At 39.3% G+C, this 14,449-nt stretch overlaps 1 long non-coding RNA gene across 1 annotated transcript in view; it reads right to left on the bottom strand.

Moving 5' to 3' along the window:
* LOC117276851 (uncharacterized) overlaps positions 1 to 4,376 on the bottom strand; it is a 43,405-nt gene extending 39,029 nt beyond the window's left edge. Inside the window, exon 1 of the long non-coding RNA XR_004507106.2 lies at positions 3,627 to 4,376. This is a non-coding gene — a long non-coding RNA (uncharacterized lncRNA). The remainder of the gene's footprint in view (positions 1 to 3,626) is intronic.
* Between the last annotated feature and the right edge of the window lie 10,073 nt (positions 4,377 to 14,449).

Raw genomic sequence — 14,449 nt, 5'->3', positions numbered from 1 at the left:
ATACGAGATTTTAAGGCAAAGGTAAACAACGTACGAAATACTCAAACGCAGAAGTTTGTGAACATTTCATACTTCGGATAGAAGGCTTGAAGCGCGGGGATTCAGTATCCAGGAATAACAACAGCGTCGTCAGTAGCATGTCTTCCAGCCTATGGTTTCTAGGTATCGAGAAGTCTAATTAAGAAAGTAAAGAGGAGTTAGAGACGATGTGATGTCTCGCTTGATGTTCTAAAATAACACAAGGAAAATCTATGGTGCAAACAAGTTGAAGAAAGGTTGCGAGTAGTATAAATAGACATATATAGGTCGCAAGCTAAAGTATGGTAAAGCGACAAGGTTTTAGGAAGACATGAGTAAGGACAAGAAAGGATGAGTGAGAAGGTGACGAGAAATGGATAAGTCCTCGGGATTCAACCCGTGAAAATAAGAGAGCTAATGGTTTCTCTAAGTCATAGAAAACTCAGCATAGCCTAAACGAACTCAAAGGAGTCTAAGGCTAATAGCATTTAGGAGAGATGGAATTCTGGCTTGGTAGTAGAATGAGGGTGTAATTGCGATAAATAAAGGATGACATTTGATCATTCGATTGAGTAATAATTTGATGAATTCTATAGGATTAAAATACCCACATAAGTGAATAACATTGGGATGCTATAAAATATGGTTATTGAAGTACAGTATCACCGCTAAGTGGATTAGAAAAATCACTTCAAATATTCCTCGATGCAACGCAAGCCCTAGTGGCAAGGTATTACGTAAGAAGTTTCAAGTTATCAGTAGTATATTGTAGATCAATATTGAGGTAAATCAACAATGGATGGACAAAAGTCACAAAGTATAAGATGAGATTAGGCCGTCATTCTTAAGATGAACAGTAATAAGGAAGCATTAAAGGACTTAGATTTATACATATGGGATAAGCAACGAAAGTAACCTGGAGTTCGGTAGCAGGCCTTAGTAATGATAAATCGAAGTAAGAGTTATGGTATAGTATGACCTACCTAGATGCAGTAAAGTCATACAAATGGATAACCGGGTCTATGAAATAAGATATAGCAATATTCGTAAGTTCAACAAAGTATCAAGCAAAGAACTTCAGTATACCTATAGATGCCCAGAGAGACATCTTATCAAGCTCTGTATATGCTTACAAAGTGAGGCCTAGAGATTGGCTAAAAGCTGGAGGAAATATGAGAGAAGAGCCGCATAGACGCACATACAAGGAAAAAGTCGTACAGGATGCATGATAGAATGTAGCAACAGTTACAAGATTGGAATGATTCCGACCACGAGTCGTGGTGTGAGAAAGAGGCCTAAATGGAGGAATGCCCTGGCGTTTAGGATTCATTCACAGAACAGTTACCTAGATGGCAAGAGGAGTACTAAAGTATTCGCAAGAGCCACGGGTTATGAGAATGATAAGTGCATCAGTCAACATTCGAGGACGAATGTTTCAAAAGGGGGAATGATATTACACCCCATATTTTCGTACGTGAAAGTACGCCATAAATAAATCAATATAAGCTCGGGAATGAGATTTTCTTGGAATTATAAGTATTATGCTATTTCAACCAAGTAATACGTAAATTCGTAAAGGTGAGAGGGTAAGCAAATCGAAGAAAATGAGTTTTCGTCGAAGTTTGACATTTTGAGAAAAAATACGGTCTGAGTTATAATACCCGATATTTATGGACTAGTACCATACAAGGTACCATATGGTCATGATAGTAAGGTGTATAAAGTGTATTAAAAGTGAGTAGTATTTTAAGTAAGTTGAGGTAATTCTTAAATTATGTGGATAATTAGGTAGTTAATGACTTTTAGTGGGAGATTAATTAAAAATCTTTGGATAATATTAGACCCTCCTCCACGTGGCAGCCAGCCACCCAAGAATTGTGACTCTTAGTCATTATATTATGTGGCAAGTCTTAAAGGACATGAGTCATATCCATTTAATAAAGAAGAGACATATATTCATTCTTAAAGAACCTGTGTCATATCTCTTTAATAAAGAGAGTCACATATTCATTATGAAGAATCGTAAGTCAGAAACTCATTCTTACATGCATGTGATAAGAATTCATACGTAATTGTTTGTGTGTTACAAACGTAAGTCACATAAGCAAGATAAGATCTTCAACAATTCAGAGCAATGTGAGATTTTGTAATTATAAGGGAGTACTGTGCAATCTTTCTCAAGAACATCATACGGATTTTTTCTCTACTTCGATCCGTCGCTATGTGTTTCGTCACAAAAGATGGTGTTAAAGGGATTGTCAAGAGAATCGGTTCAGGTATGTTAAGTCTTTCCCTTCTTTCTTTTTGGCATGATCTATACGACACGAACTAAACGAGCAAATGCACAACTTCCATAAATGACTTTATTCATAGAAATACTAGGGGTGTCTATATTATTGATTCCCCATGTGAATTATTATTATATCTTATATTCATGGGTCTTAGAAAAATACGTATTTGATAAAATTTATCCGACATGCATATTATTTTTATGACATTTCAAGAAATCTTATTAACGTGTTTCATATGCAGTTCATGCATTTATACATGCATATTGGCCCATGACCAGATGACGTTATATACGCTTATATATATGTATATGGGATATGAAAAAGGTTACGGCGTTATATACGTACCACCACCTGATCAGCTGGTATACGTTGATGATTTGTCCACAGTGGCCGAGATAATATGATGGGATGCCCTCAGAGGCTTGATGATGTTATGAACGCATATACCTATGCATGATATGACATTTATACGCATATGCATGACATTGTAAATATTAATGATTCACAGAGTTATTCAGATTTACATGTTGAGTCTTTTACTCCATGTTTCTATCATGTTTATTATTTACTGATTTTTATTCCTTACATACTCGGTACATTATTTATACTGATGTTCCTTTTGCCTGGGGATGCTGCGTTTCATGCCCGCAGGTCCCGATAGACAGGTTATGAGCGCTCCAAGTAAGCTATCAGCTCAGCGAAAGGTGTTGGTGCATTCCATTTGCTCTGGAGTTGCTTGTTTGGTCAGTATGATTTAGACGTGTATTGTTTGGTATGGCGAGGCTATGTCCCGACTTTTATGACAAATATGTATTCTTAGAGGCTTGTAGACAGATGTCATGTACGTAAAAGATTGTATGGCCTTGTCGGCCTATGTTCAGTGTACGAGTGGTTATTTTGGTCTTATAGGCCCGTATGTCTTATGTATAAGTTGGTATTTCATGATGTATTCTACTTATCTCACGGCAACCTCTCCAGCTCAGTTATCTATGATAGTATGATACGAAAAGATACGTTATGTTGGTACTCGGTTGAGTAAGGTACCGGGTGCCCGTCGCGGCCCATCGGTTTGGATCGTGATACAATATACAGCAGAATACAGAATGCATAAATTACTACTATGGTGTAAGGATCATAAATTACATCGATATATATGACACATATTTTCTAAGACATACTTAAATTTGACCATCTAATGCATCTATGACACTGAACAAAGAGTAGAACAAAACGATTTAGTAAGATACCGAAGTAACGTCCAATTGTTTAAAGAACTGTAAAATTACTCATGTTGTATATAATGTTAAAAGTTCATACCCTTCAAGGAAAATTTAGGCCGTTTCTGCTTCCGTATGCATATTCGATTTTTTCTTGCGAGTTTTTTCTCTTCTTCCATATCAAAGTGCCGTAAAAACTGAATTTGTTGCGAGAAGTTGTAGAGTCTTTTGGAAAAATAAAGTGGAATTTTGTAGGGTTACTGACAACCCCTCAGTCTGATGATTCTGAAGCAAAACAAACTCTATTTTCTTGTGATTGTGTAACTCAATATCCAAAGTTTCTGAAGCAACCACAACAGGCTTGACTGCAACACTATTTTAGAAGAAAAACTACTGTAGACAAACGTAGAAGCATGAGAGCGCTGGATACATATCAAAAATATTGACAGGCGTTGAGGTACGCAATAGTCTGAAAGTTGGGGTAAGAAACTGAATTTGGTTTGAGAAGTTGAAGAGTGTTCAAGAAAAGCTTAAAGAGAGAGCAGTTGACGATAAGAGGGCACTGATCCGCCTCTTTTTCCTTTATATTTCTCTTTTTGTATTTTATATCGTTTTAATGAAGTAGTATTTTTAGTTTACTATAACTCCAACAGACAATTTTTAAATTCTACTGCAAATAATTAAAAATTGAAGTACAGCCGGAAACTTAATTTTTATATTACCGATATCTTTTCAATTGAATGAAGAAGGCGTTAGCCCATTGTTATTAACTCTTACCAAGTTGTAACTCTTACCAAATTCTCACTTTTACTAATATTGTGAATATTTGCAAATCGTCGTGTTAATGTATATTTATTGTCACGACCCAAAATTTCCACCTTCGGACCGTGATGGTATCTAACATTTTACTTGCTAGGCAAGCCAACATTAGAATAATATTAACCAATTTTTAAACAATCTTTATATTATTAATAATCAAGGAACCAAAAACGGAAGCAAAGTCCGAAATATAGTGAAATAATCCATAAAAATAACGGTGTCTAAATACCATCCCAGAATTGGTGTCACAAGTGCACGAGCTTCTAGAATAATACAAATAAAGGTCTGAATAAAATAAAGCTGTCTGTAAATAAACACACAGCTAAAGTAAAATAGACGGGGACTTCAAAACTGCGGACGCCATGCAGTTATATCTCAAGTCTCCTCTGAATAGCTGAAATTCGAGCAACTCTATGGCACGCCGCTGGGACCAACTCCAAAATCTGCACAAGAAGTGCAGAGTGTAGTATCAGTACAACCGACCCCATGTTCTGGTAAGTACTGAGCCTAACCTCGACGAAGTAGTGACGAGGCTAAGGCGGGTCACTTACATTACCCATACGCAATATTAATAACAACAATAATAATAGAAATAAATCAGGTAACTCATTTATAATAATTGAAGCCAACTCAGCAGTCATAAACAATTATCATTTCCATCAATTCTATTGCAGCGTGCAACCCGCTCTCACAATATATTTACATTCAATTCTATTGCAGCGTGCAACCCGCTCTCACAATATATTCTATTAATCAAATATGTTGCGACGTGCAACCCGATCCCCCAATATATATATATATGTATGTCGACTTTTAAATAAGTCTGTTGCGGCGTGCAACCCGATCCTCCAATATGGACTTTTCATAAGTCTGTTGCGGCGTGCAACCCGATCCTCCAATATATTCATTATAATTAATTCTGTTGCGGCGTGCAACCCGCTCCTCCAACATATTCATTTATCACACAACAAGCATACAATAATTATAACTTAATTATGAAACAAACAATGACAAATAGCAGATTATTATGGAATTCAGGGAGAAAATAGGCAGTTTAATATTTAATATGTTAAATGTCAAATAACAATTAAAACACATAATTCAAATAGCATGTAACAATTAATGCAGGAATTCAAGAATTAATATTTGACAAAGAATAGAAGAGAAACAGTTATTATAATAATTAATTTATGATTTTTCAAGTAAGCAGGCAAACAATTAATTTGACAACGTATAGATAATCGTCACCTCGCCTATGCGTCGTTCACATGCAATTCACATAACAATTAAATTAAGGATTCTATTCCCTCAAGTCAAGGTTAACCACGACACTTACCTCGCTTTGCAAATTCCAACCAATTACTCAACCACAGCTTTTCCTTTTAAATTTGACTCCAAAAGTTTCAAATCTATTCACAAACAATCCGATATATTCAATACTAATCATACGAATTAATTCCATATGAATTTACAATCTTTCCGGATAAAAATCCGAAATTCATTAAAATATTCGACAGTGGAACCCACATCTCAAATTCCGAAAAAACTCGCGAAATTCGAACACCCGTTCTGATACGAGTTCAACCATGCAAAAATTGTCCAATTCCGATATCAAATGGACCTTCAAATCTTAATTTTTCATTTTTGGAAGATTTTATAAAAATCTGATTTTTCTTCCATAAATTCACGGATTCATGATATAAATGAGTATGAAATCATGAAACAAAATCAATATAGGATAAGGAACACTTACCCCCAATGTTTTTCTATAAAAATCGCCCAAAAATCGCCTTACCCGAGCTCAAAAATTGGAAATGGTTGAAAATAGGTCGAAACCCCATTTCCACAACTTAAGTTCTGTTTTTCAGATTTTTATTCATCACGATCGCGGAAATTCGTTCGCGATCGTGTAGAACAACTTTGCCCAGATTCATTTTACTCTTCGCGATCGCGAAGCACATTTTTGCACAGGCTGCCACTTTGCTCTACGCGAACGCGACATCACACACGCGAACGCGAAGCATAACCCCGCAGACCTACGCGATCGCGGACCATTTCATGCGAACGCGAAGAAAAAATTTGAGTACCCCAACTTCTACCTCATTTCCTCTTCACGAACGCGAGGACTCGATCGCTAACGCGAAGCTTTACACTTCGACACTTCGCGAACGCGTGTCCTCGATCGCGAACGCGAAACACAATTGTGCCAGTCCAACTTTCCTCTTCGCGATCATAGGAATGGCTTCGCGATCGAGAAGAACAAAACACCAGATGACAGCAGAAGCTAAAAACTAGATTTTTTCTAAGTTCAAAATCATCTTGTAGCCTATCCGAAACTCACTCGAGCCCTCGGGGTTCCAAACCAAACATGCACACAAGTCCTAAAATATCATACAAACTTGCTCGCGCGATCAAATCGCCAAAATAATACCTAGAACTACAAATCAGATACCAAACCAAAGAAAATTTTCAAGAAAACTTTAAAACTTATATTTTTACAACCGGACGTCCGAATCACGTCAAATCAACTCCGATTCTCACCAAATTCGGCAGACAAGTCATAAATATTATAGTGGACCTATATCGGGCTCCGAAACCAAAATACGGACTCGAGATCAATAAATCCAACATTAGTAATTTCTTAGAAATCATTAAGCTTTCAACCTTTTAATTTTTCATCAAAATTCCATATCTCGGGCTAGGGACCTCGGAATTCGATTCCGGGCATACGCCCAGGTCCCAAATCACGATACGGACCTACTGAAATTGTCAAAATTCTGATCTGGGTCTGTTTGCTCAAAATGTTGACCAAAGTCAACTTAATTGAGTTTTAAAGCTCTATTTCCCATTTTAATCCATTTTTCACATAAAAACTTTTCGAAAAATTTTACGGACTGCGCATGCAAGGCGAGGAATGATAAATGGTGCTTTTTGAGGTCTTAAAACACAGAATTACTCATTAAATTTAAAGATGACATTTTGGGTCATCACATTCTCCGCCTCTAAAACAAACGTTCGTCCTCGAACGGAGTTAGAAAAAGTACCTAAGCTGGAGAAAAAGTATGGATATTTACTCCGCATGTCCGACTCGGACTCTCAGGTAGATGCCTCTACCGGCTGACCTCTCCATTATACCCGAACTGAAGGATAACTCTTAAACCTCAATTGTCGGACCTTTCAAGCTAGAATAGACACCGGCTCCTCCTCGTAAGTCAAATCTTTGTCCAATTGGACTGAGCTGAAATCTAACATATGGGACGGATCACCATGATATTTTCGGAGCATAGACACATGAAACACAGAATGAACCGCTGATAAATTAGGTGGTAATGCAAGCTTGAAGGCTACTTCACCCACCCTTTCAAGAATTTCAAAGGGTCTGATATATCTAGGGCTCAACTTGCCCTTCTTTCCGAACCTCATTACACCTTTCATAGGTGAAACCCGGAGCAATATTCTTTCTCCAACCATGAATTCAATATCATGAACTTTATGGTCAACATAACATTTTTGCCTAAACTGAGCTGTGCGAAGTCGATCCTGAATAATCTTGACCCTATCCAAGGCATCCTGTACCAAATCGGTACGCAACAACCAAGCCTCTTCCGGTTCAAACCAACCAACTGGCGATCGACATCACCTTCCGTATAATGCCTCATATGGAGCCATCTGTATGCTCGACTGGTAGTTATTATTATAAGCAAACTCTGCAAGTGGCAAGAAATGATCCCAAGAACCTCCAAAGTCTATAACACAAGTGTGGACCATATCTTTTAATATCTGAATAGTGCGCTATGACTGTCCGTCTGTCTGTGGATGAAATGTTGTACTCAACTCCACCCGCGTGCCTAACTCACGATGTACAGCCACTCCAAAAATATGAGGTAAATTGTGTACCTCGATCTGAAATAATAGACAATGGCATACCGTGAAGGCGGACAATCTCACGAATATAAATTTCAGCTAACCTCTCTGAAGAATAGGTAACTACCACTGGAATGGAATGTGCTGACTTGGTCAACCTGTCCACAATGACCCAAACTGCGTCAAATTTTCTCTAAGTCCGTGGGAGCCCAACAACAAAATCCATAGTGATACGCTCCCAATTCCACTCAGGAATTTCTAACTTCTGAAACAAACCACCAGGTCTCTGATGCTCGTATTTAACTTGCTGAAAATTCAGGCATTGAGCTACATATGCAACTATATCCTTTTTCATTCTCCTCTACCAATAATGTTGCCGCAAATCTTGATACATTTGGTGGTACCTGGATGAATTGAATACCTGGAACTGTGTGCTTCTTCAAGAATTAATTCACGAAGCCCATCCACATTAGGCACACAAATACGACCCTGCATTCGCAGAACCCCATCTTCCCCCACAGCAACCTATTTAGCATCACTGTGCCGCACCGTGTCCTTAAGGACAAGTAAATGAGGATCATCATACTGCCTCTCTCTAATGCGCTCATATAAAGAAGACCGAGCGACTGTGCAAGCTAGAACCCAACTGGGTTCTGAAACATCTAACCTCACGAACTGATTAGCCAAAGTCTGAACATCTGCAGCTAATGGCCTCTCACCAACCGGAATATATGCAAGATTGCCCATACTCACAGCCTTTCTACTCAAAGCATCAGCCACCACATTGGCCTTTCCGAGGTGAAACAAAATGGTGATATCATAGTCTTTCAACAACTCCAACCATCTTCTCTGCCTCAAATTAAGATCTTTTTGTTTAAATAGATACTGAAGGCTGCGATGATCAGTAAATACCTCACACGAGACATCGTAGAGGTAATGCCTCCAAATCTTCAGTGCATGAATAATGGCTGCCAATTCTAAGTCTTGAACAGGATAATTCTTCTCGTGAACTTTCAACTGCCGCAACGCATATGCAATTACCTTACCATCTTGAATTAATACTGCACCAAGACCAATGTGAGATGCGTTGCAATATACCGTATATGATCCTGAACTTGTGGGTAATACCAACATTGGCGCCGTAGTCAAAGCGGTCTTGAGCTTCTAAAAGCTCAACTCACACTCGTCTGACCATCTGAGTGGGACACCCTTCTGGGTTAATCTGGTCAATGTGCTTGCTATAGATGAAAATCCTACCACGAACCGACGATAATAACCTGCCAAACCCAGGAAACTCCGAATCTCTGTAACTGAAGTAGGTCTAGGCCAATTCTGAACAGCCTCTATCCTCTTAGGATCTACCTTTATGCCTTATGTCGATACAACATGCCCTAAAAAGGCAACTGAGTCAAACCAAAACTCACATTTTGAAAACTTGGCATATAACTGATTATTCTACAAGGTGTGAAGCACACTTCGAAGATGCTGCTCATGTTCCTCTCGACTGCTGGATTAAATCAAGATATCATCAATGAATACAACCACAAAAGAATCCAAATAAGGCTTGAACACCCGATTCATCAAATCCATAAATGTTGCTGGGGCATTTGTCAACCCAAATGACATCACTAGGAATTCGTAATGCCCATACCGAGTTCGAAAAGCTGTTTTAGGGACATCAGATGCCCTAATCTTCAACTGATGATAACCAGACCTCAAATCGATCTTCGAAAATACCTTGGCACCCTGAAGCTGATCAAATAAGTCATCAATTCTTGGCAGCGGATATTTGTTTTTGATAGTGGCTTTGTTCAACTGCCGATAATCTATACACATCCGCATAGAGCCATCTTTCTTCTTTACAAATAATATTGGTGCACCCCAGGGTGAGACACTGGGTCTAATAAATCCCTTCTCAAGCAAGTTTTGTAACTGCTCTTTCAATTCTTTCAACTCTGGCGGGGCCATACGGTATGGTGGAATAGAAATGGGCTGAGTGCCCGGAGCCAAATCAATACAGAAGTCAATATCTCTGTCGGGTGGCATCCCCGGCAAATTTGCAGGAAATACTTTTGGAAATTCACGAACAACTGGTACTGAGTCCATAAAAGGGACATCCGCACTGGGATCATGAATATAAGCCAAATAGGCTAGACACCCTTTCTCTACCATACGCCGATCTTTCATATAAGAAATAACCTTGCTGGCAGAATGGCCAGGAGTTCCTTTCCACTCTAACCGAGGTAACCTCGGCATAGCTATGGTCACTATCTTGGCATGACAATCCAATATGGCATGATAAGGGGACAGCCAATCCATACCCAAGATGACATCAAAATCTACCATATTAAGAAGTAGAAGATCCACACTAGTCTCAAGATTACCAATACTAACCACACACGAATGATAGACATGATCTACTACAACTGAGTCTCCCACCGGTGTAGATACACATAGAAGCACTCAGAGAATCATAAGGCACAACCAAATATGAAGCAAAATATGAGGACACATAGGAATAAGTAGATCCTGGGTCAAATAGAACTGAAGCATCTCTATGGCAAACTGGAATAATACATGTGATCACAGCATCAGATGACTCGGTCTCAAGCCTAGTTGGAAAAGCATAAAATGGGGGCTAGGCCCCACCACTCTGAACTGCGTCTTTGGGACGGCCTCTAACTGGCTGGCCTCTACCTCTAACGGTCTGACCTCCACCTCTAATGGCGTGACCTCCACCTCTAATATCCTGACCTCCACCTCTAGCTGCCTGACCCCTACCTCTAGTTGGCTGAGCAGGCGGTGAAGCAACCGGTGCCGGTATGATGGCATGAGAATCTTGCCGAGATCTGTTACTCGCCAATCTAGGGCAATACCTCCTGATGTGACCAATGTTCCCACACTCATAACACTCATCCTGATGTCGTGGCTGTTGAAGCTGAAGCTGACCCAGATAGGCCGGATAACCACTGTAGTAACTCTAGAGTGATGGTGCACTGATAGGAGCTGAATGTGCACTGAATACTGGCTGCCCAGAGTAAGGCATTATAGGACCGTGACTCCTTGAAGCACCGGGAGATGCATGAAGTGCTGAATGAAACGGTCTGGGAGGATAACCCCTACCAACATTACCTCTGTCTCCAGACGAGGCACCACTGTAACCACCGAACTGACGAGGCCTCTTATCAGACCTCTGCCCTCTCTCTTGTGCAAGAACTATCTCGATCCTCCTTGCGAAATTAGCAGCCGCCTGAAAAGAAATCTCACTTCCGGTCTCCTTGGCCATCTGAAGTCTGATAGGGTGAGTGAGTCCCTCAATGAACCTCCTCACTTTCTCTCCCTCCGTAGGTAATAAAAGGAGAGCAAGACAGGTCAAATCCACAAAACAGGACTCATACTGAGTAACTGTCATATTGCCCTACTGTAGACGCTCAAATTACTTGCGGAATTCCTCTCTCAGCGTGATAGGGAGGAACTTTTCCAGAAATAGCTGAGAGAACTGCTCCCATGTAAGTGCAGGCGATCCGACTGGTCGGGTCAATGTATAATCTCTCCACCACCTCTTGGCGGAACTCGTCATCTGAAATACAGCAAAATCGACCCCATTGGTCTCAACTATACCCATGTTCCGCAGCACCTTATGGCAGCGTTCAAGATAATCCTGTGGGTCCTCAGAAGGTGTACCACTGTAGTGAACTGGAAAGAGCTTAGTAAACTTATCCAGTCTCAATAGGGCCTCAAAACACATGGCGGGCCTATCACCGATCTGTGCCGCAACAACTGCTGAACTACCCCAACTGGCGGGGCTGCTGGAGCCTGATTCTGGGGAGCCATCTGCTCTGGAGCGGGAGTAGTGGGAGTTTATGCTCCTCCCCCAGCCCGTGAGACAGCTGGTGCCATCGAAAATGTACCATTCTGGGCTACGCCCTACATAAGACTTACCAAACGGACTAGAGCGTCCTGAAGTACTGGAGTGGCTATGAATAATTCCGGGACCTGAACTGGTCCAACTGGTAAATTCTGAACTGGAACCTCCTCCTGAAGGTCCATCTGAGGTTCTTCAACAAGTGCAGCTGTTCGAGCTCTGGACTAAGCTCTACCACGGCCTCTAGCACGACCTCGGTCTCGACCTCTACCCCTGGCCATAGTTGCCACCGGGGTTCTGGTCCATGTCCATCGGTAGAGGTGTTACGTGTGATCACCATCTGCGAGAGAATAAGAGTAGAATGGTTCAATCATCAATGATAGAATAAAATCGCACGACATGATAAGAAAGAAGTGATATTGTTCCTAAACTTCATAGCCTCTGAGAGATAAGTACAGACGTCTTCGTACTGATCCTTCAAACTCTACTAAGCTTTCTCGTGACTCGTGAGACCTATGTAACCTAGTGCTCTGATACCAATTGTCATGACCCGAAATTCCCACCTTCGGACCGTGATGGCGCCTAACATTTCACTTGCTAGGCAAGCCAACGTTAGAACAATATTAACCAATTTTTAAATAATCTTTACATTATTAATAATCAAAGAACCAAAAGCGGAAGCAAAGTTTGAAATATAGTGAAATAATCCATAAAAATAACGGTGTCTAAATACCATCCCAGAATTGGTGTCACAAGTGCACGAGCTTCTAAAATAATACAAATAAAGGTCTGAATAAAATAAAGCTGTCTGGAAATAAACACACAGCTAAAGTAAAATAGATGGGGAGTTCAGAATTGCGGACGCCATGCAGTTATAGCTCAAGTCTCCTCTGAATAGCTGAAATCCGAGCAAGTCTATGGCACGCCGCTGGGACCAACTCCGAAATCTGCACAAGAAGCGCAGAGTGTAGTATCAGTAAAACCGACCCCATGTTCTGGTAAGTGCTGAGCCTAACCTCGACGAAGTAGTGACGAGGCTAAGGCGGGTCACTTACATTACCTGTACGCAATATTAATATCAACAACAATAATAGAAATAAATCAGATAACTCATTTATAATAATTGAAGCCAACTCAGTAGTCATAAACAATTATCATGTCCATCAATTCTGTTGCAGCGTGCAACCCGCTCTCACAATATATTCCTTTAATCAAATCTGTTGCGGCGTGCAACCCGATCCCTCAATATATATATATATATATATATATATATATATATATATATATATATATATATATATGTATGTCGACTTTTAAATAAGTCTGTTGCGGCGTGCAACCCGATCCTCCAATATGGACTTTTAATAAGTTTGTTGCGGCATGCAACTCGATCCTCCAATATGGACTTTTCATAAGTCTGTTGCGGCGTGCAACCCGATCCTTCAATATAGACTTTTCATAAGTCTGTTGCGGCGTGTAACCCGATCCTCCAATATATCTATTATAATTAATTTTGTTGCGGCGTGCAACCCGCTCCTCTAACATATTTATTTATCAGACAACGAGCATACAATAATTATATAATTATAAGACAACAAGCATACAATAATTATAACTTAATTATGAAACAAATAATGATAAATAGCACATTATTATGGAATTCAGGGAGAAAATAGATAGTTTAATATTTAATATACTAAATGTCAAATAACAATTAAAACACATAATTCAAATAGCATGTAAGAATTAATGCAGGAATTCAAGAATTAATATTTGACAAAGAATAGGAGAGAAACAGTTATTATAATAATTAATTTATGATTTAAAATAATTTATAATTTTTCAAGTAAGCAGGCAAATAATTAATTTGACGACGTATAGACACTCGTCACCTCGCCTATACGTCGTTCACATGCAATTCACATAACAAATAAATTAAGGGTTCTATTCCTTCAAGTCAAGATTAACCACGACACTTACCTCGCTTTGAAAATTCCAACCAATTTGTCAACCACAGCTTTTTCTTTTAAATTTGACTCCGAAAGCTTCAAATCTATACACAAACAATTCGATATATTCAATACTAATCATAAGAATTAATTCCATATGAATTTATAATTTTTCCGGATAAAAATCTGAAATTCATTAAAATATTCGACAGTGGGACCCACTCTCAAATCCCGAAAAAACTCACGAAATCCGAACACCCGTTCCGATACGAGTTGAACCACATAAAAAATGTCCAATTCCGATATTAAATGGACCTTCAAAATCTTAATTTTTCGTTTTTGGAAGATTTTATAAAAATCTAATTTTTCTTCCATAAATTCACGGATTCATGATATAAATGAGTATGAAATCATGAAACATAATCA

This window comes from Nicotiana tomentosiformis, chromosome 2 (assembly GCF_000390325.3).
Source record: "Nicotiana tomentosiformis chromosome 2, ASM39032v3, whole genome shotgun sequence".
Lineage (NCBI taxonomy): Eukaryota > Viridiplantae > Streptophyta > Magnoliopsida > Solanales > Solanaceae > Nicotiana > Nicotiana tomentosiformis.
Note: the sequence above shows the minus strand (reverse complement) of the source record. Positions and strands in the feature narration are given on the sequence as shown.